We start from the raw sequence: 26,343 nt of genomic DNA on the forward strand, positions 1-26,343 counted from the left end.
CCCGGTGCGCAGCATGAAGCAGGTGAGAGCGAGGTGGCCCGCGGTGGTGCCGGCCCGCCTGACTCGCGGGTGTTTGTGGGGGGCCCTGGGCGCAAGGCTGACGGCTCTCTCTTGGACGCAGGCCAAAAGAAGCGGCTGCAGGATCTCTACCAGCTGGGCCCGCCGCTGGGGAGCGGCGGCTTCGGCACCGTTTTCTCGGGCATCTGCCTCTCGGATGGCAGCCGGGTGAGTGGCCGTGACGGCCGGGCGTGGGAGCAGGGGCAGAGCTGGGGAGGGCCAGGGCTTGAGCTCAGGCCCCCTCTCTCGATGCTTTGCAGGTGGCCATCAAACACGTGGCCCGGGAGAGCGTCCTGCAGTGGGATGTGCTGGTGCGTGAGCGGGGCCAGTGGGACGGGGCGGGGTGGGCAGGGGGGAGCCCGGAGCCCCGACACAGGCAGGCGGGGGATGGCGCGGGGGAGCGGGCGTGGGCTCAGCGTGCGGTCCGGGGCACGGTGGGCCTGGGCGTGCCAGAGACCGGTGGTGGGGCCAGCCAGCGGGCACCTCCCCAGCATGCCCTGGGGCTCGGCAGGAAGCCCAAGCACCAGGGAGGCTGCCCGGGGTGGGGGGCACTGGGGCATCCCAGGCAGGGTCAGCGCAGCCCTGTGCAGGGCAGCATCCGGCCTGCTGGAGACATTGTCTCCTCCTCACAGCCCGACGGCAGGCTTGTTCCAATGGAGATCGTGCTGATGGAGAAGGTGGGCTCTGGCTGCTGCTGCATCATCCAGCTCCTCGACTGGTTTGAGCTGCCTCACAGCTTCCTGCTGGTGATGGAGCGTCCGGAGCCATCGCAGGATCTCCTGCAGTTCCTGCGGGAGCAGGAGTTCCTGTGCGAGGAGATGGCGCGCTGGCTTTTCCGCCAGGTGCTGGAGGCCGTGCGGCACTGCACCGCCTGCGGCGTCCTGCACCGCGACATCAAGCCGGAGAACCTCCTCGTGGACCCAGAGAGCGGCGACCTGAAGCTCATCGACTTCGGTTGCGGCACCTTCCTCCAGGAGCGGGCCTTCACACGATTTGCCGGTGAGCCCGCAGCCCGAGCCCCGCTCCCGGTGCCGGGCACCGCACGGCCCCATTCCCTCCTGGGTCTTTGGCACGGGGCAGATGCTGTGCCCCAGGAGCCGGCTGCCGGCCCTGCCGACGGGGCGGAGGGGGGGGGGCACACTGCAAAAGCCAGGCCCCAGCCCCTCGGCTGGCCCGGCCCGCAAGGGGGTGGGCTGCTCCGCTGGCCTTCTTTGCCTTGCAGAAGGGTTTCTTGGCTTTGGCCAGTCGCTTGGGGGACGTGGGGTGGCCCCAGGGGGAGGTTGGGGCTGGCGGCGCAGCCCCTGCCCTCAGTCAGGAGGCTGGCGCCAGGCTCTGCAAGGCAGCGGCCTGCGCCTGGACAGCGCCGCCTTTCTCCCCTAGGAACACGAGCGTACAGCCCGCCCGAGTGGATCGCCCTCGGCTGCTACCAGGGCCGTTCGGCGACCATCTGGTCCCTGGGCGTGCTGCTGTACGAAATGGTCTGCGGGTGCCTCCCCTTCTGGGACGACTTTGATATCGTGTCGGGGCAGCTCTTCTTCAAACACCCGATCTCTCCAGGTTGGTATCCGGCCTCGAGAAGGCAGGCCGCGGCAGGCGGCCCAGCGTGGCCCTCGCGCAGCTGGGCGCGACGTCCACGCGCCCCGCAGGGCCGGCCGCAGGAGGCGGCCCGTGCCGACGGGGTCGGCGCGGCACGCGTGGCCCAAGGAGGCGGCGTTGTCCCGCCGTGCCGCTCTCCCGCACGGGGCAGAGCGGGTCGGGTCCCGCGGGTGCCGGGGGCAGCCGGGCAGGGCCCTTCTGCCGCTGACCGGCGCTTTCTGGCTTCTCTCCCCAGAGTGCAAACATCTGATCCGCTGGTGTTTGTCCAAGCACCCCGCGGACAGGCCGCACCTGGAGCAGATCTTCAGGCACCCTTGGGTGCGGGGCGGGCGTTTCTGATGCCTTGCCGGAGCCTCTGCAGCACCCAGCGACCACGTCCCACGCAGGAGCCAAACAATAAAACACCCACCAACCCACTGCGGGCTGTCCAGTCTGGTCCTTGTCAGCAGCTTCAGCTGAAGGGAGCTCATGGGAAAAGGGGGAGTCCCGGTGCTCCCTTCAGCCTTCTTTCTTCAAGCTTTCCAGCCTTTCCTTCGGCACAGTAACTTTGTGTCTTCCAGCACAGGCCCTCCTACATGGGAGGAGGGGCTTGAAGGGGCCAAGAAAGGCAACACTGAAACAACAGCTCTCCTTTCAAGGGCATGGGGCTGCTTGGTGACTCCCGAAGTGAGACAAGGCAGGGCTCTGTGTGCATCCCAAGGGCCAGCGGGTGGCAGGGGCCCACACCTTGCTCTGCTCCCAAAGCTGGGAGAAGGACCAGAAGCACCCAAACGTCAATTCCCCTTGGGCCCTGCTGAACTCTTCCTCTTTCTTTCCCTCCAATGGCCAGCAGGCAAATGCCAGGGGCCAGGGGCCTCGTGGCAGACCCTTCCTCCTCCTCCTCCCCGGGGAGCCTCCTGACAGGAAGGGGGCGGCCCCCCAGAGCCCAGCACTCACCAGCTCAGCCCCCCCTAGAGCCAGGCCGCCGCCTGAGCCCCACGTGCCCTGGGCCAAGTGGGCTTCGGCGGCCGTCCCGGCCACAGCGACAACCGAAGCATCGAGCTTCACCCCTCTGACCGGAGGAAAAGGGCCAGCCAAACCTCAGCGCGGGGCACCAGGAGAGCAGACTTCAGGCTGCAAGTTCCCCCGGGGAAAATGGTTTTCAAGGTGCTGGGCTCCATCTGCGCTGCTCACTCTTTAGTGCCTTCGTGTGTAACTCTGAACTTCGGATGAAGTTCTCTTCACAGTTTGGTTAGACAAAACATTCAGTCCTTTTCCAGCCTGACAAGCAAGGACGTCGTTGCAGCTTCAGGCCCAAAAGCGTAAACAAGGGCCAACTGAAGAAAGCAATGTGGCAGGAAGGAACTTCAGAACCTAAAGCTGAAATTGGACAATTCACCCCAATACTGAAAACGGACCCAAATTCATGAGAGTGAGAAAACCTGTGACCGGTCGTCCATCTTGCGTCCATCTAGGGTAGAGCCACGGCCGCACCCTTGTAGTGCCCAAGGTGGATCCTTTGAAGGCCTTTTAGTAAACACCTCCTTGATTCCTTGAACACTGGCCGGCCTCTGTTCCAGGCGGCCTCTCCTAAGCATCGCCTTCCCGCTGGAAACCATTGCATTGTAGCGAGGGACACTGCAAAGTCCTTGAAGAGGGCAAGCCCTGCTCAGCAGAAAGCAAACCACCCCTGTCTGATCCACAGCATTCCCATCCGACACGCGCAACACGTGCCAGCTCGTGGGAAGAAAGAAACCTTATCGCAGTCAAAACCACAGCGGTGGGGGCGCCATGTGCGCCCCTTGGCAAATGCTGGTTTATTTAGAGCAGAGGCACTGCAGAAGTCAGTGAGCTGCTAAGAAGAAACTCTTTGTGGCCTCGACAGCCAGCGCAGGAGAGCTGCCCAGAGAAAGAGGAACTTCAGCTCCCTCTGTCTCTGGAGGATGTGCTCAGACACAGAGCGGCGGGTGTTTCCACTTGGGGATGCTGCAGCGTCCTGCGAGCCGTGGCCTTGACGCTGCTGGCACCAGCACTCCTCCTGATGTGCCGCTTGCTCCAGGGAGGGACTCCTTGCAACGGGCTGAGCTGCCCTTCTTACTTGCAGGCTTCTTACTCGCCGCCTTTCTCCGGCCACCACGTGCATCTTCAGCTATGAGCCGGTTCTGCTGATCCCTGCGGCGGGCGGGGCTGTGACGGCACAAAGGGGGCGTGAGGCAGGGCTGTGATGTCCTGGCCCCAGCACTGTGACATCACCGCGCCGGCGCTATATAAGAGGGGCCGGCCCCCGCAGCTGCCAGTGCAGTCGCGATGGGACGTGCCGGAGCCATGGGTGACGGTGACGTGCTGATGATTGCACTTGTCCTGCTGCTGGCCGCTGTGGCTGCCTGCTGGGCCGTTGCCCACTGGCAACCACGTAGGCCTCGGTCCCGGACAGCAAAGAGGAGCAAGCGCCCCGGGGTCCGGCCCAGAGGCTCACGGAGGAAGCTGGGAGCCCCTGCGGCTCCCGGGTCCCGCAGGCCTCGGCCGACCCCCCGCAAGCGGCCATGTGCTCCCGCGAGCCCCCCGGGCAGCCCCTGCAGCTGCGGCCCCTTGGTGGCAGTGGCCCAGGAGCTGCAGGTTCTCATGCGGCAGCTCTGGGGTCGCAGGGGGACCCGTGCGCCGCTCTACTCTGGGATGTGGCAGGCATTGTGGAAGGAGCTGGCGGAGCTGGTGAAGCGAGGCCACCTGCCCTGCTGTGGCTCCTTCGGCTCCTCAGGAAGCCTCCATCCCTTCCAGAGGCTTCTCTCCATCCCTGGCAGAGCCTCCAGCCCTGCAAGGGTGGCACACCAGCGGACACCCTCCACGCACGCAGGGACCTCAGGCTGTCAGAGACCCTCCATCTCCCAGCCAGGAGCCTCTGCTCTCTCTGACAGCCTCCATCCCTCGCAGAGGCTCAGGGAGACCTGTCAGCCTGCGGAAGGTGCAGAGCCAGTGGACAGGTCTCCAAGCTCCCTTGGACTGACGGGCATCAGCAACACGGGCCCAACCCTGACCGCTGACGTGGCCAGGGAAAGCCCAGGAGTCCTGATGGGAGCCCAGTCCGAGCCAGGGGAGCCTTCCCAGGAGCAGCTGGCCGAGCAGCAAGCGTCCTGGAGGCAAGAGTTGCCGGCCCACAGCAGCCGGGACGCTGTGCCGGTCGGGGCAGCCGGCAACAGCCCGAGCCTGGTGGTGGAGACGACCCTCGACACACCAAGGGGGTTCCTCCATCTCCAGGAAGCTGCCCCAGGACAGCCCTCGACCACCACCAAGGCCTCTCTAAGAGCAGGTGAGATTTGCCTGGGAGCTGTCTGAGGCTCCCGCGTGGCTCTTGAGGGGCATCCCCCGGCCAGGCCACGGCCCCTGATGCCAAAGGCTTCAGAGGCTTCAAAAACCCTTGTCTGCTTTGCAGCTGCTCCTGGGACGGCCCTGTGCAAAGCCTCGGGCTGTAGCCCCAGCCGCCCTGGGCAGCAGAGTGCCGCCCACGCCGCCGGGGACCGTGACAGTGCCGGCCTGCCCCGCTGCACGGCGGCTCCTGCAGCCGCCTCTGCGCACTGCTCTGCCCCAGCCGTGCCACTGCCCGGTGCGCAGCATGAAGCAGGTGAGAGCGAGGTGGCCCGCGGTGGTGCCGGCCCGCCTGACTCGCGGGTGTTTGTGGGGGGCCCTGGGCGCAAGGCTGACGGCTCTCTCTTGGACGCAGGCCAAAAGAAGCGGCTGCAGGATCTCTACCAGCTGGGCCCGCCGCTGGGGAGCGGCGGCTTCGGCACCGTTTTCTCGGGCATCTGCCTCTCGGATGGCAGCCGGGTGAGTGGCCGTGACGGCCGGGCGTGGGAGCAGGGGCAGAGCTGGGGAGGGCCAGGGCTTGAGCTCAGGCCCCCTCTCTCGATGCTTTGCAGGTGGCCATCAAACACGTGGCCCGGGAGAGCGTCCTGCAGTGGGATGTGCTGGTGCGTGAGCGGGGCCAGTGGGACGGGGCGGGGTGGGCAGGGGGGAGCCCGGAGCCCCGACACAGGCAGGCGGGGGATGGCGCGGGGGAGCGGGCGTGGGCTCAGCGTGCGGTCCGGGGCACGGTGGGCCTGGGCGTGCCAGAGACCGGTGGTGGGGCCGGCCAGCGGGCACCTCCCCAGCATGCCCTGGGGCTCGGCAGGAAGCCCAAGCACCAGGGAGGCTGCCCGGGGTGGGGGGCACTGGGGCATCCCAGGCAGGGTCAGCGCAGCCCTGTGCAGGGCAGCATCCGGCCTGCTGGAGACATTGTCTCCTCCTCACAGCCCGACGGCAGGCTTGTTCCAATGGAGATCGTGCTGATGGAGAAGGTGGGCTCTGGCTGCTGCTGCATCATCCAGCTCCTCGACTGGTTTGAGCTGCCTCACAGCTTCCTGCTGGTGATGGAGCGTCCGGAGCCATCGCAGGATCTCCTGCAGTTCCTGCGGGAGCAGGAGTTCCTGTGCGAGGAGATGGCGCGCTGGCTTTTCCGCCAGGTGCTGGAGGCCGTGCGGCACTGCACCGCCTGCGGCGTCCTGCACCGCGACATCAAGCCGGAGAACCTCCTCGTGGACCCAGAGAGCGGCGACCTGAAGCTCATCGACTTCGGTTGCGGCACCTTCCTCCAGGAGCGGGCCTTCACACGATTTGCCGGTGAGCCCGCAGCCCGAGCCCCGCTCCCGGTGCCGGGCACCGCACGGCCCCATTCCCTCCTGGGTCTTTGGCACGGGGCAGATGCTGTGCCCCAGGAGCCGGCTGCCGGCCCTGCCGACGGGGCGGAGGGGGGGGGGCACACTGCAAAAGCCGGGCCCCAGCCCCTCGGCTGGCCCGGCCCGCAAGGGGGTGGGCTGCTCCGCTGGCCTTCTTTGCCTTGCAGAAGGGTTTCTTGGCTTTGGCCAGTCGCTTGGGGGACGTGGGGTGGCCCCAGGGGGAGGTTGGGGCTGGCGGCGCAGCCCCTGCCCTCAGTCAGGAGGCTGGCGCCAGGCTCTGCAAGGCAGCGGCCTGCGCCTGGACAGCGCCGCCTTTCTCCCCTAGGAACACGAGCGTACAGCCCGCCCGAGTGGATCGCCCTCGGCTGCTACCAGGGCCGTTCGGCGACCATCTGGTCCCTGGGCGTGCTGCTGTACGAAATGGTCTGCGGGTGCCTCCCCTTCTGGGACGACTTTGATATCGTGTCGGGGCAGCTCTTCTTCAAACACCCGATCTCTCCAGGTTGGTATCCGGCCTCGAGAAGGCAGGCCGCGGCAGGCGGCCCAGCGTGGCCCTCGCGCAGCTGGGCGCGACGTCCACGCGCCCCGCAGGGCCGGCCGCAGGAGGCGGCCCGTGCCGACGGGGTCGGCGCGGCACGCGTGGCCCAAGGAGGCGGCGTTGTCCCGCCGTGCCGCTCTCCCGCACGGGGCAGAGCGGGTCGGGTCCCGCGGGTGCCGGGGGCAGCCGGGCAGGGCCCTTCTGCCGCTGACCGGCGCTTTCTGGCTTCTCTCCCCAGAGTGCAAACATCTGATCCGCTGGTGTTTGTCCAAGCACCCCGCGGACAGGCCGCACCTGGAGCAGATCTTCAGGCACCCTTGGGTGCGGGGCGGGCGTTTCTGATGCCTTGCCGGAGCCTCTGCAGCACCCAGCGACCACGTCCCACGCAGGAGCCAAACAATAAAACACCCACCAACCCACTGCGGGCTGTCCAGTCTGGTCCTTGTCAGCAGCTTCAGCTGAAGGGAGCTCATGGGAAAAGGGGGAGTCCCGGTGCTCCCTTCAGCCTTCTTTCTTCAAGCTTTCCAGCCTTTCCTTCGGCACAGTAACTTTGTGTCTTCCAGCACAGGCCCTCCTACATGGGAGGAGGGGCTTGAAGGGGCCAAGAAAGGCAACACTGAAACAACAGCTCTCCTTTCAAGGGCATGGGGCTGCTTGGTGACTCCCGAAGTGAGACAAGGCAGGGCTCTGTGTGCATCCCAAGGGCCAGCGGGTGGCAGGGGCCCACACCTTGCTCTGCTCCCAAAGCTGGGAGAAGGACCAGAAGCACCCAAACGTCAATTCCCCTTGGGCCCTGCTGAACTCTTCCTCTTTCTTTCCCTCCAATGGCCAGCAGGCAAATGCCAGGGGCCAGGGGCCTCGTGGCAGACCCTTCCTCCTCCTCCTCCCCGGGGAGCCTCCTGACAGGAAGGGGGCGGCCCCCCAGAGCCCAGCACTCACCAGCTCAGCCCCCCCTAGAGCCAGGCCGCCGCCTGAGCCCCACGTGCCCTGGGCCAAGTGGGCTTCGGCGGCCGTCCAGGCCACAGCGACAACCGAAGCATCGAGCTTCACCCCTCTGACCGGAGGAAAAGGGCCAGCCAAACCTCAGCGCGGGGCACCAGGAGAGCAGACTTCAGGCTGCAAGTTCCCCCGGGGAAAATGGTTTTCAAGGTGCTGGGCTCCATCTGCGCTGCTCACTCTTTAGTGCCTTCGTGTGTAACTCTGAACTTCGGATGAAGTTCTCTTCACAGTTTGGTTAGACAAAACATTCAGTCCTTTTCCAGCCTGACAAGCAAGGACGTCGTTGCAGCTTCAGGCCCAAAAGCGTAAACAAGGGCCAACTGAAGAAAGCAATGTGGCAGGAAGGAACTTCAGAACCTAAAGCTGAAATTGGACAATTCACCCCAATACTGAAAACGGACCCAAATTCATGAGAGTGAGAAAACCTGTGACCGGTCGTCCATCTTGCGTCCATCTAGGGTAGAGCCACGGCCGCACCCTTGTAGTGCCCAAGGTGGATCCTTTGAAGGCCTTTTAGTAAACACCTCCTTGATTCCTTGAACACTGGCCGGCCTCTGTTCCAGGCGGCCTCTCCTAAGCATCGCCTTCCCGCTGGAAACCATTGCATTGTAGCGAGGGACACTGCAAAGTCCTTGAAGAGGGCAAGCCCTGCTCAGCAGAAAGCAAACCACCCCTGTCTGATCCACAGCATTCCCATCCGACACGCGCAACACGTGCCAGCTCGTGGGAAGAAAGAAACCTTATCGCAGTCAAAACCACAGCGGTGGGGGCGCCATGTGCGCCCCTTGGCAAATGCTGGTTTATTTAGAGCAGAGGCACTGCAGAAGTCAGTGAGCTGCTAAGAAGAAACTCTTTGTGGCCTCGACAGCCAGCGCAGGAGAGCTGCCCAGAGAAAGAGGAACTTCAGCTCCCTCTGTCTCTGGAGGATGTGCTCAGGCACAGAGCGGCGGGTGTTTCCACTTGGGGATGCTGCAGCGTCCTGCGAGCCGTGGCCTTGACGCTGCTGGCACCAGCACTCCTCCTGATGTGCCGCTTGCTCCAGGGAGGGACTCCTTGCAACGGGCTGAGCTGCCCTTCTTACTTGCAGGCTTCTTACTCGCCGCCTTTCTCCGGCCACCACGTGCATCTTCAGCCATGAGCCGGTTCTGCTGATCCCTGCGGCGGGCGGGGCTGTGACGGCACAAAGGGGGCGTGAGGCAGGGCTGTGATGTCCTGGCCCCAGCACTGTGACATCACCGCGCCGGCGCTATATAAGAGGGGCCGGCCCCCGCAGCTGCCAGTGCAGTCGCGATGGGACGTGCCGGAGCCATGGGTGACGGTGACGTGCTGATGATTGCACTTGTCCTGCTGCTGGCCGCTGTGGCTGCCTGCTGGGCCGTTGCCCACTGGCAACCACGTAGGCCTCGGTCCCGGACAGCAAAGAGGAGCAAGCGCCCCGGGGTCCGGCCCAGAGGCTCACGGAGGAAGCTGGGAGCCCCTGCGGCTCCCGGGTCGCGCAGGCCTCGGCCGACCCCCCGCAAGCGGCCATGTGCTCCCGCGAGCCCCCCGGGCAGCCCCTGCAGCTGCGGCCCCTTGGTGGCAGTGGCCCAGGAGCTGCAGGTTCTCATGCGGCAGCTCTGGGGTCGCAGGGGGACCCGTGCGCCGCTCTACTCTGGGATGTGGCAGGCATTGTGGAAGGAGCTGGCGGAGCTGGTGAAGCGAGGCCACCTGCCCTGCTGTGGCTCCTTCGGCTCCTCAGGAAGCCTCCATCCCTTCCAGAGGCTTCTCTCCATCCCTGGCAGAGCCTCCAGCCCTGCAAGGGTGGCACACCAGCGGACACCCTCCACGCACGCAGGGACCTCAGGCTGTCAGAGACCCTCCATCTCCCAGCCAGGAGCCTCTGCTCTCTCTGACAGCCTCCATCCCTCGCAGAGGCTCAGGGAGACCTGTCAGCCTGCGGAAGGTGCAGAGCCAGTGGACAGGTCTCCAAGCTCCCTTGGACTGACGGGCATCAGCAACACGGGCCCAACCCTGACCGCTGACGTGGCCAGGGAAAGCCCAGGAGTCCTGATGGGAGCCCAGTCCGAGCCAGGGGAGCCTTCCCAGGAGCAGCTGGCCGAGCAGCAAGCGTCCTGGAGGCAAGAGTTGCCGGCCCACAGCAGCCGGGACGCTGTGCCGGTCGGGGCAGCCGGCAACAGCCCGAGCCTGGTGGTGGAGACGACCCTCGACACACCAAGGGGGTTCCTCCATCTCCAGGAAGCTGCCCCAGGACAGCCCTCGACCACCACCAAGGCCTCTCTAAGAGCAGGTGAGATTTGCCTGGGAGCTGTCTGAGGCTCCCGCGTGGCTCTTGAGGGGCATCCCCCGGCCAGGCCACGGCCCCTGATGCCAAAGGCTTCAGAGGCTTCAAAAACCCTTGTCTGCTTTGCAGCTGCTCCTGGGACGGCCCTGTGCAAAGCCTCGGGCTGTAGCCCCAGCCGCCCTGGGCAGCAGAGTGCCGCCCACGCCGCCGGGGACCGCGACGGTGCCGGCCTGCCCCGCTGCACGGCGGCTCCTGCAGCCGCCTCTGCGCACTGCTCTGCCCCAGCCGTGCCACTGCCCGGTGCGCAGCATGAAGCAGGTGAGAGCGAGGTGGCCCGCGGTGGTGCCGGCCCGCCTGACTCGCGGGTGTTTGTGGGGGGCCCTGGGCGCAAGGCTGACGGCTCTCTCTTGGACGCAGGCCAAAAGAAGCGGCTGCAGGATCTCTACCAGCTGGGCCCGCCGCTGGGGAGCGGCGGCTTCGGCACCGTTTTCTCGGGCATCTGCCTCTCGGATGGCAGCCGGGTGAGTGGCCGTGACGGCCGGGCGTGGGAGCAGGGGCAGAGCTGGGGAGGGCCAGGGCTTGAGCTCAGGCCCCCTCTCTCGATGCTTTGCAGGTGGCCATCAAACACATGGCCCGGGAGAGCGTCCTGCAGTGGGATGTGCTGGTGCGTGAGCGGGGCCAGTGGGACGGGGCGGGGTGGGCAGGGGGGAGCCCGGAGCCCCGACACAGGCAGGCGGGGGATGGCGCGGGGGAGCGGGCGTGGGCTCAGCGTGCGGTCCGGGGCACGGTGGGCCTGGGCGTGCCAGAGACCGGTGGTGGGGCCGGCCAGCGGGCACCTCCCCAGCATGCCCTGGGGCTCCGCAGGAAGCCCATGCACCAGGGAGGCTGCCCGGGGTGGGGGGCACTGGGGCATCCCAGGCAGGGTCAGCGCAGCCCTGTGCAGGGCAGCATCCGGCCTGCTGGAGACATTGTCTCCTCCTCACAGCCCGACGGCAGGCTTGTGCCAAGGGAGATCGTGCTGATGGAGAAGGTGGGCTCTGGCTGCTGCTGCATCATCCAGCTCCTCGACTGGTTTGAGCTGCCTGACAGCTTCCTGCTGGTGATGGAGCGTCCGGAGCCATCGCAGGATCTCCTGCAGTTCCTGCGGGAGCAGGAGTTCCTGTGCGAGGAGATGGCGCGCTGGCTTTTCCGCCAGGTGCTGGAGGCCGTGCGGCACTGCACCGCCTGCGGCGTCCTGCACCGCGACATCAAGCCGGAGAACCTCCTCGTGGACCCAGAGAGCGGCGACCTGAAGCTCATCGACTTCGGTTGCGGCACCTTCCTCCAGGAGCGGGCCTTCACACGATTTGCCGGTGAGCCCGCAGCCCGAGCCCCGCTCCCGGTTCCGGGCACCGCACGGCCCCTTTCCCTCCTGGGTCTTTGGCACGGGGCAGATGCTGTGCCCCAGGAGTCGGCTGCCGGCCCTGCCGACGGGGCGGAGGGGGGGGGGGCACGCTGCAAAAGCCGGGCCCCAGCCCCTCGGCTGGCCCGGCCCGCAAGGGGGTGGGCTGCTCCGCTGGCCTTCTTTGCCTTGCAGAAGGGTTTCTTGGCTTTGGCCAGTCGCTTGGGGGACGTGGGGTGGCCCCAGGGGGAGGTCGGGGCCGGCGGCGCAGCCCCTGCCCTCAGTCAGGAGGCTGGCGCCAGGCTCTGCAAGGCAGCAGCCTGCGCCTGGACAGCGCCGCCTTTCTCCCCTAGGAACACGCGCGTACAGCCCGCCCGAGTGGATCGCCCTCGGCTGCTACCAGGGCCGTTCGGCGACCATCTGGTCCCTGGGCGTGCTGCTGTACGAAATGGTCTGCGGGTGCCTCCCCTTCTGGGACGACTTTGATATCATGTCGGGGCAGCTCTTCTTCAAACACCCGATCTCTCCAGGTTGGTATCCGGCCTCGAGAAGGCAGGCCGCGGCAGGCGGCCCGGCGTGGCCCTCGCGCAGCTGGGCGCGACGTCCACGCGCCCCGCAGGGCCGGCCACAGGAGGCGGCCCGTGCCGACGGGGTCGGCACGGCACGCGTGGCCCAAGGAGGCGGCGTTGTCCCGCCGTGCCGCTCTCCTGCACGGGGCAGAGCGTGTCGGATCCCGCGGGTGCCGGGGGCAGCCGGGCAGGGCCCTTCTGCCGCTGACCGGCGCTTTCTGGCTTCTCTCCCCAGAGTGCAAACATCTGATCCGCTGGTGTTTGTCCAAGCACCCCGCGGACAGGCCGCACCTGGAGCAGATCTTCAGGCACCCTTGGGTGCGGGGCGGGCGTTTCTGATGCCTTGCCGGAGCCTCTGCAGCACCCAGCGACCACGTCCCACGCAGGAGCCAAACAATAAAACACCCACCAACCCACTGCGGGCTGTCCAGTCTGGTCCTTGTCAGCAGCTTCAGCTGAAGGGAGCTCATGGGAAAAGGGGGAGTCCCGGTGCTCCCTTCAGCCTTCTTTCTTCAAGCTTTCCAGCCTTTCCTTCGGCACAGTAACTTTGTGTCTTCCAGCACAGGCCCTCCTACATGGGAGGAGGGGCTTGAGGGGCCAAGAAAGGCAACACTGAAACAACAGCTCTCCTTTCAAGGGCATGGGGCTGCTTGGTGACTCCCGAAGTGAGACAAGGCAGGGCTCTGTGTGCATCCCAAGGGCCAGCGGGTGGCAGGGGCCCACACCTTGCTCTGCTCCCAAAGCTGGGAGAAGGACCAGAAGCACCCAAACGTCAATTCCCCTTGGGCCCTGCTGAACTCTTCCTCTTTCTTTCCCTCCAATGGCCAGCAGGCAAATGCCAGGGGCCAGGGGCCTCGTGGCAGACCCTTCCTCCTCCTCCCCGGGGAGCCTCCTGACAGGAAGGGGGCGGCCCCCCAGAGCCCAGCACTCACCAGCTCAGCCCCCCCTAGAGCCAGGCCGCCGCCTGAGCCCCACGTGCCCTGGGCCAAGTGGGCTTCGGCGGCCGTCCCGGCCACAGCGACAACCGAAGCATCGAGCTTCACCCCTCTGACCGGAGGAAAAGGGCCAGCCAAACCTCAGCGCGGGGCACCAGGAGAGCAGACTTCAGGCTGCAAGTTCCCCCGGGGAAAATGGTTTTCAAGGTGCTGGGCTCCATCTGCGCTGCTCACTCTTTAGTGCCTTCGTGTGTAACTCTGAACTTCGGATGAAGTTCTCTTCACAGTTTGGTTAGACAAAACATTCAGTCCTTTTCCAGCCTGACAAGCAAGGACGTCGTTGCAGCTTCAGGCCCAAAAGCGTAAACAAGGGCCAACTGAAGAAAGCAATGTGGCAGGAAGGAACTTCAGAACCTAAAGCTGAAATTGGACAATTCACCCCAATACTGAAAACGGACCCAAATTCATGAGAGTGAGAAAACCTGTGACCGGTCGTCCATCTTGCGTCCATCTAGGGTAGAGCCACGGCCGCACCCTTGTAGTGCCCAAGGTGGATCCTTTGAAGGCCTTTTAGTAAACACCTCCTTGATTCCTTGAACACTGGCCGGCCTCTGTTCCAGGCGGCCTCTCCTAAGCATCGCCTTCCCGCTGGAAACCATTGCATTGTAGCGAGGGACACTGCAAAGTCCTTGAAGAGGGCAAGCCCTGCTCAGCAGAAAGCAAACCACCCCTGTCTGATCCACAGCATTCCCATCCGACACGCGCAACACGTGCCAGCTCGTGGGAAGAAAGAAACCTTATCGCAGTCAAAACCACAGCGGTGGGGGCGCCATGTGCGCCCCTTGGCAAATGCTGGTTTATTTAGAGCAGAGGCACTGCAGAAGTCAGTGAGCTGCTAAGAAGAAACTCTTTGTGGCCTCGACAGCCAGCGCAGGAGAGCTGCCCAGAGAAAGAGGAACTTCAGCTCCCTCTGTCTCTGGAGGATGTGCTCAGGCACAGAGCGGCGGGTGTTTCCACTTGGGGATGCTGCAGCGTCCTGCGAGCCGTGGCCTTGACGCTGCTGGCACCAGCACTCCTCCTGATGTGCCGCTTGCTCCAGGGAGGGACTCCTTGCAACGGGCTGAGCTGCCCTTCTTACTTGCAGGCTTCTTACTCGCCGCCTTTCTCCGGCCACCACGTGCATCTTCAGCCATGAGCCGGTTCTGCTGATCCCTGCGGCGGGCGGGGCTGTGACGGCACAAAGGGGGCGTGAGGCAGGGCTGTGATGTCCTGGCCCCAGCACTGTGACATCACCGCGCCGGCGCTATATAAGAGGGGCCGGCCCCCGCAGCTGCCAGTGCAGTCGCGATGGGACGTGCCGGAGCCATGGGTGACGGTGACGTGCTGATGATTGCACTTGTCCTGCTGCTGGCCGCTGTGGCTGCCTGCTGGGCCGTTGCCCACTGGCAACCACGTAGGCCTCGGTCCCGGACAGCAAAGAGGAGCAAGCGCCCCGGGGTCCGGCCCAGAGGCTCACGGAGGAAGCTGGGAGCCCCTGCGGCTCCCGGGTCCCGCAGGCCTCGGCCGACCCCCCGCAAGCGGCCATGTGCTCCCGCGAGCCCCCCGGGCAGCCCCTGCAGCTGCGGCCCCTTGGTGGCAGTGGCCCAGGAGCTGCAGGTTCTCATGCGGCAGCTCTGGGGTCGCAGGGGGACCCGTGCGCCGCTCTACTCTGGGATGTGGCAGGCATTGTGGAAGGAGCTGGCGGAGCTGGTGAAGCGAGGCCACCTGCCCTGCTGTGGCTCCTTCGGCTCCTCAGGAAGCCTCCATCCCTTCCAGAGGCTTCTCTCCATCCCTGGCAGAGCCTCCAGCCCTGCAAGGGTGGCACACCAGCGGACACCCTCCACGCACGCAGGGACCTCAGGCTGTCAGAGACCCTCCATCTCCCAGCCAGGAGCCTCTGCTCTCTCTGACAGCCTCCATCCCTCGCAGAGGCTCAGGGAGACCTGTCAGCCTGCGGAAGGTGCAGAGCCAGTGGACAGGTCTCCAAGCTCCCTTGGACTGACGGGCATCAGCAACACGGGCCCAACCCTGACCGCTGACGTGGCCAGGGAAAGCCCAGCAGTCCTGATGGGAGCCCAGTCCGAGCCAGGGGAGCCTTCCCAGGAGCAGCTGGCCGAGCAGCAAGCGTCCTGGAGGCAAGAGTTGCCGGCCCACAGCAGCCGGGACGCTGTGCCGGTCGGGGCAGCCGGCAACAGCCCGAGCCTGGTGGTGGAGACGACCCTCGACACACCAAGGGGGTTCCTCCATCTCCAGGAAGCTGCCCCAGGACAGCCCTCGACCACCACCAAGGCCTCTCTAAGAGCAGGTGAGATTTGCCTGGGAGCTGTCTGAGGCTCCCGCGTGGCTCTTGAGGGGCATCCCCCGGCCAGGCCACGGCCCCTGATGCCAAAGGCTTCAGAGGCTTCAAAAACCCTTGTCTGCTTTGCAGCTGCTCCTGGGACGGCCCTGTGCAAAGCCTCGGGCTGTAGCCCCAGCCGCCCTGGGCAGCAGAGTGCCGCCCACGCCGCCGGGGACCGCGACGGTGCCGGCCTGCCCCGCTGCACGGCGGCTCCTGCAGCCGCCTCTGCGCACTGCTCTGCCCCAGCCGTGCCACTGCCCGGTGCGCAGCATGAAGCAGGTGAGAGCGAGGTGGCCCGCGGTGGTGCCGGCCCGCCTGACTCGCGGGTGTTTGTGGGGGGCCCTGGGCGCAAGGCTGACGGCTCTCTCTTGGACGCAGGCCAAAAGAAGCGGCTGCAGGATCTCTACCAGCTGGGCCCGCCGCTGGGGAGCGGCGGCTTCGGCACCGTTTTCTCGGGCATCTGCCTCTCGGATGGCAGCCGGGTGAGTGGCCGTGACGGCCGGGCGTGGGAGCAGGGGCAGAGCTGGGGAGGGCCAGGGCTTGAGCTCAGGCCCCCTCTCTCGATGCTTTGCAGGTGGCCATCAAACACGTGGCCCGGGAGAGCGTCCTGCAGTGGGATGTGCTGGTGCGTGAGCGGGGCCAGTGGGACGGGGCGGGGTTGCCAGGGGGGAGCCCGGAGCCCCGACACAGGCAGGCGGGGGATGGCGCGGGGGAGCGGGCGTGGGCTCAGCGTGCGGTCCGGGGCACGGTGGGCCTGGGCGTGCCAGAGACCGGTGGTGGGGCCGGCCAGCGGGCACCTCCCCAGCATCCCCTGGGGCTCGGCAGGAAGCCCAAGCACCAGGGAGGCTGCCCGGGGTGGGGGGCCCTGGGGCATCCCAGGCAGGGTCAGCGCAGCCCTGTGCAGGGCAGCATCCGGCCTGCTGGAGACATTGTCTCCTCCTCACGGCCCGACGGCAGGCTTGTTCCAATGGAGATCGTGCTGATGGAGAAGGTGGGCTCTGGCTGCTGCTGCATCATCCAGCTCCTCGACTGGTTTGAGCTGCCTCACAGCTTCCTGCTGGTGATGGAGCGTCCGGAGCCATCGCAGGATCTCCTGCAGTTCCTGCGGGAGCAGGAGTTCCTGTGCGAGGAGATGGCGCGCTGGCTTTTCTGCCAGGTGCTGGAGGCCGTGCGGCACTGCACCGCCTGCGGCGTCCTGCACCGCGACATCAAGCCGGAGAACCTCCTCGTGGACCCAGAGAGCGGCGACCTGAAGCTCATCGACTTCGGTTGCGGCACCTTCCTCCAGGAGCGGGCCTTCACACGATTTGCCGGTGAGCCCGCAGCCCGAGCCCCGCTCCCGGTGCCGGGCACCGCATGGCCCCATTCCCTCCTGGGTCTTTGGCACGGGGCAGATGCTGTGCCCCAGGAGCCGGCTGCCGGCCCTGCCGACGGGGCGGGGGGGGGGGGGGCACGCTGCAAAAGCCGGGCCCCAGCCCCTCGGCTGGCCCGGCCCGCAAGGGGGTGGGCTGCTCCGCTGGCCTTCTTTGCCTTGCAGAAGGGTTTCTTGGCTTTGGCCAGTCGCTTGGGGGACGTGGGGTGGCCCCAGGGGGAGGTCGGGGCTGGCGGCGCAGCCCCTGCCCTCAGTCAGGAGGCTGGCGCCAGGCTCTGCAAGGCAGCGGCCTGCGCCTGGACAGCGCCGCCTTTCTCCCCTAGGAACACGAGCTTACAGCCCGCCCGAGTGGATCGCCCTCGGCTGCTACCAGGGCCGTTCGGCGACCATCTGGTCCCTGGGCGTGCTGCTGTACGAAATGGTCTGCGGGTGCCTCCCCTTCTGGGACGACTTTGATATCGTGTCGGGGCAGCTCTTCTTCAAACACCCGATCTCTCCAGGTTGGTATCCGGCCTGGAGAAGGCAGGCCGCAGCAGGCGGCCCAGCGTGGCCCTCGCGCAGCTGGGCGCAACGTCCACGCGCCCCGCAGGGCCGGCTGCAGGAGGCGGCCCGTGCCGACGGGGTCGGCGCGGCACGCGTGGCCCAAGGAGGCGGCGTTGTCCCGCCGTGCCGCTCTCCCGCACGGGGCAGAGCGGGTCGGGTCCCGCGGGTGCCGGGGGCAGCCGGGCAGGGCCCTTCTGCCGCTGACCGGCGCTTTCTGGCTTCTCTCCCCAGAGTGCAAACATCTGATCCGCTGGTGTTTGTCCAAGCACCCCGCGGACAGGCCGCACCTGGAGCAGATCTTCAGGCACCCTTGGGTGCGGGGCGGGCGTTTCTGATGCCTTGCCGGAGCCTCTGCAGCACCCAGCGACCACGTCCCACGCAGGAGCCAAACAATAAAACACCCACCAACCCACTGCGGGCTGTCCAGTCTGGTCCTTGTCAGCAGCTTCAGCTGAAGGGAGCTCATGGGAAAAGGGGGAGTCCCGGTGCTCCCTTCAGCCTTCTTTCTTCAAGCTTTCCAGCCTTTCCTTCGGCACAGTAACTTTGTGTCTTCCAGCACAGGCCCTCCTACATGGGAGGAGGGGCTTGAAGGGGCCAAGAAAGGCAACACTGAAACAACAGCTCTCCTTTCAAGGGCATGGGGCTGCTTGGTGACTCCCGAAGTGAGACAAGGCAGGGCTCTGTGTGCATCCCAAGGGCCAGCGGGTGGCAGGGGCCCACACCTTGCTCTGCTCCCAAAGCTGGGAGAAGGACCAGAAGCACCCAAACGTCAATTCCCCTTGGGCCCTGCTGAACTCTTCCTCTTTCTTTCCCTCCAATGGCCAGCAGGCAAATGCCAGGGGCCAGGGGCCTCGTGGCAGACCCTTCCTCCTCCTCCCCGGGGAGCCTCCTGACAGGAAGGGGGCGGCCCCCCAGAGCCCAGCACTCACCAGCTCAGCCCCCCCTAGAGCCAGGCCGCCGCCTGAGCCCCACGTGCCCTGGGCCAAGTGGGCTTCGGCGGCCGTCCCGGCCACAGCGACAACCGAAGCATCGAGCTTCACCCCTCTGACCGGAGGAAAAGGGCCAGCCAAACCTCAGCGCGGGGCACCAGGAGAGCAGACTTCAGGCTGCAAGTTCCCCCGGGGAAAATGGTTTTCAAGGTGCTGGGCTCCATCTGCGCTGCTCACTCTTTATTGCCTTCGTGTGTAACTCTGAACTTCGGATGAAGTTCTCTTCACAGTTTGGTTAGACAAAACATTCAGTCCTTTTCCAGCCTGACAAGCAAGGACGTCGTTGCAGCTTCAGGCCCAAAAGCGTAAACAAGGGCCAACTGAAGAAAGCAATGTGGCAGGAAGGAACTTCAGAACCTAAAGCTGAAATTGGACAATTCACCCCAATACTGAAAACGGACCCAAATTCATGAGAGTGAGAAAACCTGTGACCGGTCGTCCATCTTGCGTCCATCTAGGGTAGAGCCACGGCCGCACCCTTGTAGTGCCCAAGGTGGATCCTTTGAAGGCCTTTTAGTAAACACCTCCTTGATTCCTTGAACACTGGCCGGCCTCTGTTCCAGACGGCCTCTCCTAAGCATCGCCTTCCCGCTGGAAACCATTGCATTGTAGCGAGGGACACTGCAAAGTCCTTGAAGAGGGCAAGCCCTGCTCAGCAGAAAGCAAACCACCCCTGTCTGATCCACAGCATTCCCATCCGACACGCGCAACACGTGCCAGCTCGTGGGAAGAAAGAAACCTTATCGCAGTCAAAACCACAGCGGTGGGGGCGCCATGTGCGCCCCTTGGCAAATGCTGGTTTATTTAGAGCAGAGGCACTGCAGAAGTCAGTGAGCTGCTAAGAAGAAACTCTTTGTGGCCTCGACAGCCAGCGCAGGAGAGCTGCCCAGAGAAAGAGGAACTTCAGCTCCCTCTGTCTCTGGAGGATGTGCTCAGGCACAGAGCGGCGGGTGTTTCCAGTTGGGGATGCTGCAGCGTCCTGCAAGCCGTGGCCTTGACGCTGCTGGCACCAGCACTCCTCCTGATGTGCCGCTTGCTCCAGGGAGGGACTCCTTGCAACGGGCTGAGCTGCCCTTCTTACTTGCAGGCTTCTTACTCGCCGCCTTTCTCCGGCCACCACGTGCATCTTCAGCTATGAGCCGGTTCTGCTGATCCCTGCGGCGGGCGGGGCTGTGACGGCACAAAGGGGGCGTGAGGCAGGGCTGTGATGTCCTGGCCCCAGCACTGTGACATCACCGCGCCGGCGCTATATAAGAGGGGCCGGCCCCCGCAGCTGCCAGTGCAGTCGCGATGGGACGTGCCGGAGCCATGGGTGACGGTGACGTGCTGATGATTGCACTTGTCCTGCTGCTGGCCGCTGTGGCTGCCTGCTGGGCCGTTGCCCACTGGCAACCACGTAGGCCTCGGTCCCGGACAGCAAAGAGGAGCAAGCGCCCCGGGGTCCGGCCCAGAGGCTCACGGAGGAAGCTGGGAGCCCCTGCGGCTCCCGGGTCCCGCAGGCCTCGGCCGACCCCCCGCAAGCGGCCATGTGCTCCCGCGAGCCCCCCGGGCAGCCCCTGCAGCTGCGGCCCCTTGGTGGCAGTGGCCCAGGAGCTGCAGGTTCTCATGCGGCAGCTCTGGGGTCGCAGGGGGACCCGTGCGCCGCTCTACTCTGGGATGTGGCAGGCATTGTGGAAGGAGCTGGCGGAGCTGGTGAAGCGAGGCCACCTGCCCTGCTGTGGCTCCTTCGGCTCCTCAGGAAGCCTCCATCCCTTCCAGAGGCTTCTCTCCATCCCTGGCAGAGCCTCCAGCCCTGCAAGGGTGGCACACCAGCGGACACCCTCCACGCACGCAGGGACCTCAGGCTGTCAGAGACCCTCCATCTCCCAGCCAGGAGCCTCTGCTCTCTCTGACAGCCTCCATCCCTCGCAGAGGCTCAGGGAGACCTGTCAGCCTGCGGAAGGTGCAGAGCCAGTGGACAGGTCTCCAAGCTCCCTTGGACTGACGGGCATCAGCAACACGGGCCCAACCCTGACGGCTGACGTGGCCAGGGAAAGCCCAGAAGTCCTGATGGGAGCCCAGTCCGAGCCAGGGGAGCCTTCCCAGGAGCAGCTGGCCGAGCAGCAAGCGTCCTGGAGGCAAGAGTTGCCGGCCCACAGCAGCCGGGACGCTGTGCCGGTCGGGGCAGCCGGCAACAGCCCGAGCCTGGTGGTGGAGACGACCCTCGACACACCAAGGGGGTTCCTCCATCTCCAGGAAGCTGCCCCAGGACAGCCCTCGACCACCACCAAGGCCTCTCTAAGAGCAGGTGAGATTTGCCTGGGAGCTGTCTGAGGCTCCCGCGTGGCTCTTGAGGGGCATCCCCCGGCCAGGCCACGGCCCCTGATGCCAAAGGCTTCAGAGGCTTCAAAAACCCTTGTCTGCTTTGCAGCTGCTCCTGGGACGGCCCTGTGCAAAGCCTCGGGCTGTAGCCCCAGCCGCCCTGGGCAGCAGAGTGCCGCCCACGCCGCCAGGGACCGCGACGATGCCGGCCTGCCCCGCTGCACGGCGGCTCCTGCAGCCGCCTCTGTGCACTGCTCTGCCCCAGCCGTGCCACTGCCCGGTGCGCAGCATGAAGCAGGTGAGAGCGAGGTGGCCCGCGGTGGTGCCGGCCCGCCTGACTCGCGGGTGTTTGTGGGGGGCCCTGGGCGCAAGGCTGACGGCTCTCTCTTGGACGCAGGCCAAAAGAAGCGGCTGCAGGATCTCTACCAGCTGGGCCCGCCGCTGGGGAGCGGCGGCTTCGGCACCGTTTTCTCGGGCATCTGCCTCTCGGATGGCAGCCGGGTGAGTGGCCGTGACGGCCGGGCGTGGGAGCAGGGGCAGAGCTGGGGAGGGCCAGGGCTTGAGCTCAGGCCCCCTCTCTCGATGCTTTGCAGGTGGCCATCAAACACGTGGCCCGGGAGAGCGTCCTGCAGTGGGATGTGCTGGTGCGTGAGCGGGGCCAGTGGGACGGGGCGGGGTTGCCAGGGGGGAGCCCGGAGCCCCGACACAGGCAGGCGGGGGATGGCGCGGGGGAGCGGGCGTGGGCTCAGCGTGCGGTCCGGGGCACGGTGGGCCGGGGCGTGCCAGAGACCGGTGGTGGGGCCGGCCAGCGGGCACCTCCCCAGCATGCCCTGGGGCTCGGCAGGAAGCCCAAGCACCAGGGAGGCTGCCCGGGGTGGGGGGCACTGGGGCATCCCAGGCAGGGTCAGCGCAGCCCTGTGCAGGGCAGCATCCGGCCTGCTGGAGACATTGTCTCCTCCTCACAGCCCGACGGCAGGCTTGTTCCAATGGAGATCGTGCTGATGGAGAAGGTGGGCTCTGGCTGCTGCTGCATCATCCAGCTCCTCGACTGGTTTGAGCTGCCTCACAGCTTCCTGCTGGTGATGGAGCGTCCGGAGCCATCGCAGGATCTCCTGCAGTTCCTGCGGGAGCAGGAGTTCCTGTGCGAGGAGATGGCGCGCTGGCTTTTCTGCCAGGTGCTGGAGGCCGTGCGGCACTGCACCGCCTGCGGCATCCTGCACCGCGACATCAAGCCGGAGAACCTCCTCGTGGACCCAGAGAGCGGCGACCTGAAGCTCATCGACTTCGGTTGCGGCACCTTCCTCCAGGAGCGGGCCTTCACACGATTTGCCGGTGAGCCCGCAGCCCGAGCCCCGCTCCCGGTGCCGGGCACCGCACGGCCCCATTCCCTCCTGGGTCTTTGGCACGGGGCAGATGCTGTGCCCCAGGAGCCGGCTGCCGGCCCTGCCGACGGGGCGGAGGGGGGGGGGGGGCACGCTGCAAAAGCCGGGCCCCAGCCCCTCGGCTGGCCCGGCCCGCAAGGGGGTGGGCTGCTCCGCTGGCCTTCTTTGCCTTGCAGAAGGGTTTCTTGGCTTTGGCCAGTCGCTTGGGGGACGTGGCGTGGCCCCAGGGGGAGGTCGGGGCTGGCGGCGCAGCCCCTGCCCTCAGTCAGGAGGCTGGCGCCAGGCTCTGCAAGGCAGCGGCCTGCGCCTGGACAGCGCCGCCTTTCTCCCCTAGGAACACGAGCGTACAGCCCGCCCGAGTGGATCGCCCTCGGCTGCTACCAGGGCCGTTCGGCGACCATCTGGTCCCTGGGCGTGCTGCTGTACGAAATGGTCTGCGGGTGCCTCCCCTTCTGGGACGACTTTGATATCGTGTCGGGGCAGCTCTTCTTCAAACACCCGATCTCTCCAGGTTGGTATCCGGCCTCGAAAAGGCAGGCCGCGGCAGGCGGCCCAGCGTGGCCCTCGCGCAGCTGGGCGCGACGTCCACGCGCCCCGCAGGGCCGGCCGCAGGAGGCGGCCCGTGCCGACGGGGTCGGCGCGGCACGCGTGGCCCAAGGAGGCGGCGTTGTCCCGCCGTGCCGCTCTCCCGCACGGGGCAGAGCGGGTCGGGTCCCGCGGGTGCCGGGGGCAGCCGGGCAGGGCCCTTCTGCCGCTGACCGGCGCTTTCTGGCTTCTCTCCCCAGAGTGCAAACATCTGATCCGCTGGTGTTTGTCCAAGCACCCCGCGGACAGGCCGCACCTGGAGCAGATCTTCAGGCACCCTTGGGTGCGGGGCGGGCGTTTCTGATGCCTTGCCGGAGCCTCTGCAGCACCCAGCGACCACGTCCCACGCAGGAGCCAAACAATAAAACACCCACCAACCCACTGCGGGCTGTCCAGTCTGGTCCTTGTCAGCAGCTTCAGCTGAAGGGAGCTCATGGGAAAAGGGGGAGTCCCGGTGCTCCCTTCAGCCTTCTTTCTTCAAGCTTTCCAGCCTTTCCTTCGGCACAGTAACTTTGTGTCTTCCAGCACAGGCCCTCCTACATGGGAGGAGGGGCTTGAAGGGGCCAAGAAAGGCAACACTGAAACAACAGCTCTCCTTTCAAGGGCATGGGGCTGCTTGGTGACTCCCGAAGTGAGACAAGGCAGGGCTCTGTGTGCATCCCAAGGGCCAGCGGGTGGCAGGGGCCCACACCTTGCTCTGCTCCCAAAGCTGGGAGAAGGACCAGAAGCACCCAAACGTCAATTCCCCTTGGGCCCTGCTGAACTCTTCCTCTTTCTTTCCCTCCAATGGCCAGCAGGCAAATGCCAGGGGCCAGGGGCCTCGTGGCAGACCCTTCCTCCTCCTCCCCGGGGAGCCTCCTGACAGGAAGGGGGCGGCCCCCCAGAGCCCAGCACTCACCAGCTCAGCCCCCCCTAGAGCCAGGCCGCCGCCTGAGCCCCACGTGCCCTGGGCCAAGTGGGCTTCGGCGGCCGTCCCGGCCACAGCGACAACCGAAGCATCGAGCTTCACCCCTCTGACCGGAGGAAAAGGGCCAGCCAAACCTCAGCGCGGGGCACCAGGAGAGCAGACTTCAGGCTGCAAGTTCCCCCGGGGAAAATGGTTTTCAAGGTGCTGGGCTCCATCTGCGCTGCTCACTCTTTAGTGCCTTCGTGTGTAACTCTGAACTTCGGATGAAGTTCTCTTCACAGTTTGGTTAGACAAAACATTCAGTCCTTTTCCAGCCTGACAAGCAAGGACGTCGTTGCAGCTTCAGGCCCAAAAGCGTAAACAAGGGCCAACTGAAGAAAGCAATGTGGCAGGAAGGAACTTCAGAACCTAAAGCTGAAATTGGACAATTCACCCCAATACTGAAAACGGACCCAAATTCATGAGAGTGAGAAAACCTGTGACCGGTCGTCCATCTTGCGTCCATCTAGGGTAGAGCCACGGCCGCACCCTTGTAGTGCCCAAGGTGGATCCTTTGAAGGCCTTTTAGTAAACACCTCCTTGATTCCTTGAACACTGCCCGGCCTCTGTTCCAGACGGCCTCTCCTAAGCATCGCCTTCCCGCTGGAAACCATTGCATTGTAGCGAGGGACACTGCAAAGTCCTTGAAGAGGGCAAGCCCTGCTCAGCAGAAAGCAAACCACCCCTGTCTGATCCACAGCATTCCCATCCAACACGCGCAACACGTGCCAGCTCGTGGGAAGAAAGAAACCTTATCGCAGTCAAAACCACAGCGGTGGGGGCGCCATGTGCGCCCCTTGGCAAATGCTGGTTTATTTAGAGCAGAGGCACTGCAGAAGTCAGTGAGCTGCTAAGAAGAAACTCTTTGTGGCCTCGACAGCCAGCGCAGGAGAGCTGCCCAGAGAAAGAGGAACTTCAGCTCCCTCTGTCTCTGGAGGATGTGCTCAGGCACAGAGCGGCGGGTGTTTCCACTTGGGGATGCTGCAGCGTCCTGCGAGCCGTGGCCTTGACGCTGCTGGCACCAGCACTCCTCCTGATGTGCCGCTTGCTCCAGGGAGGGACTCCTTGCAACGGGCTGAGCTGCCCTTCTTACTTGCAGGCTTCTTACTCGCCGCCTTTCTCCGGCCACCACGTGCATCTTCAGCCATGAGCCGGTTCTGCTGATCCCTGCGGCGGGCGGGGCTGTGACGGCACAAAGGGGGCGTGAGGCAGGGCTGTGATGTCCTGGCCCCAGCACTGTGACATCACCGCACCGGCGCTATATAAGAGGGGCCGGCCCCCGCAGCTGCCAGTGCAGTCGCGATGGGACGTGCCAGAGCCATGGGTGACGGTGACGTGCTGATGATTGCACTTGTCCTGCTGCTGGCCGCTGTGGCTGCCTGCTGGGCCGTTGCCCACTGGCAACCACGTAGGCCTCGGTCCCGGACAGCAAAGAGGAGCAAGCGCCCCGGGGTCCGGCCCAGAGGCTCACGGAGGAAGCTGGGAGCCCCTGCGGCTCCCGGGTCCCGCAGGCCTCGGCCGACCCCCCGCAAGCGGCCATGTGCTCCCGCGAGCCCCCCGGGCAGCCCCTGCAGCTGCGGCCCCTTGGTGGCAGTGGCCCAGGAGCTGCAGGTTCTCATGCGGCAGCTCTGGGGTCGCAGGGGGACCCGTGCGCCGCTCTACTCTGGGATGTGGCAGGCATTGTGGAAGGAGCTGGCGGAGCTGGTGAAGCGAGGCCACCTGCCCTGCTGTGGCTCCTTCGGCTCCTCAGGAAGCCTCCATCCCTTCCAGAGGCTTCTCTCCATCCCTGGCAGAGCCTCCAGCCCTGCAAGGGTGGCACACCAGCGGACACCCTCCACGCACGCAGGGACCTCAGGCTGTCAGAGACCCTCCATCTCCCAGCCAGGAGCCTCTGCTCTCTCTGACAGCCTCCATCCCTCGCAGAGGCTCAGGGAGACCTGTCAGCCTGCGGAAGGTGCAGAGCCAGTGGACAGGTCTCCAAGCTCCCTTGGACTGACGGGCATCAGCAACACGGGCCCAACCCTGACCGCTGACGTGGCCAGGGAAAGCCCAGCAGTCCTGATGGGAGCCCAGTCCGAGCCAGGGGAGCCTTCCCAGGAGCAGCTGGCCGAGCAGCAAGCGTCCTGGAGGCAAGAGTTGCCGGCCCACAGCAGCCGGGACGCTGTGCCGGTCGGGGCAGCCGGCAACAGCCCGAGCCTGGTGGTGGAGACGACCCTCGACACACCAAGGGGGTTCCTCCATCTCCAGGAAGCTGCCCCAGGACAGCCCTCGACCACCACCAAGGCCTCTCTAAGAGCAGGTGAGATTTGCCTGGGAGCTGTCTGAGGCTCCCGCGTGGCTCTTGAGGGGCATCCCCCGGCCAGGCCACGGCCCCTGATGCCAAAGGCTTCAGAGGCTTCAAAAACCCTTGTCTGCTTTGCAGCTGCTCCTGGGACGGCCCTGTGCAAAGCCTCGGGCTGTAGCCCCAGCCGCCCTGGGCAGCAGAGTGCCGCCCACGCCGCCGGGGACCGCGACGGTGCCGGCCTGCCCCGCTGCACGGCGGCTCCTGCAGCCGCCTCTGCGCACTGTTCTGCCCCAGCCGTGCCACTGCCCGGTGCGCAGCATGAAGCAGGTGAGAGCGAGGTGACCCGCGGTGGTGCCGGCCCGCCTGACTCGCGGGTGTTTGTGGGGGGCCCTGGGCGCAAGGCTGACGGCTCTCTCTTGGACGCAGGCCAAAAGAAGCGGCTGCAGGATCTGTACCAGCTGGGCCCGCCGCTGGGGAGCGGCGGCTTCGGCACCGTTTTCTCGGGCATCTGCCTCTCGGATGG

This window comes from Cinclus cinclus, chromosome Z, assembly GCF_963662255.1.
Source record: "Cinclus cinclus chromosome Z, bCinCin1.1, whole genome shotgun sequence".
NCBI classification, from domain to species: Eukaryota; Metazoa; Chordata; class Aves; order Passeriformes; family Cinclidae; genus Cinclus; species Cinclus cinclus.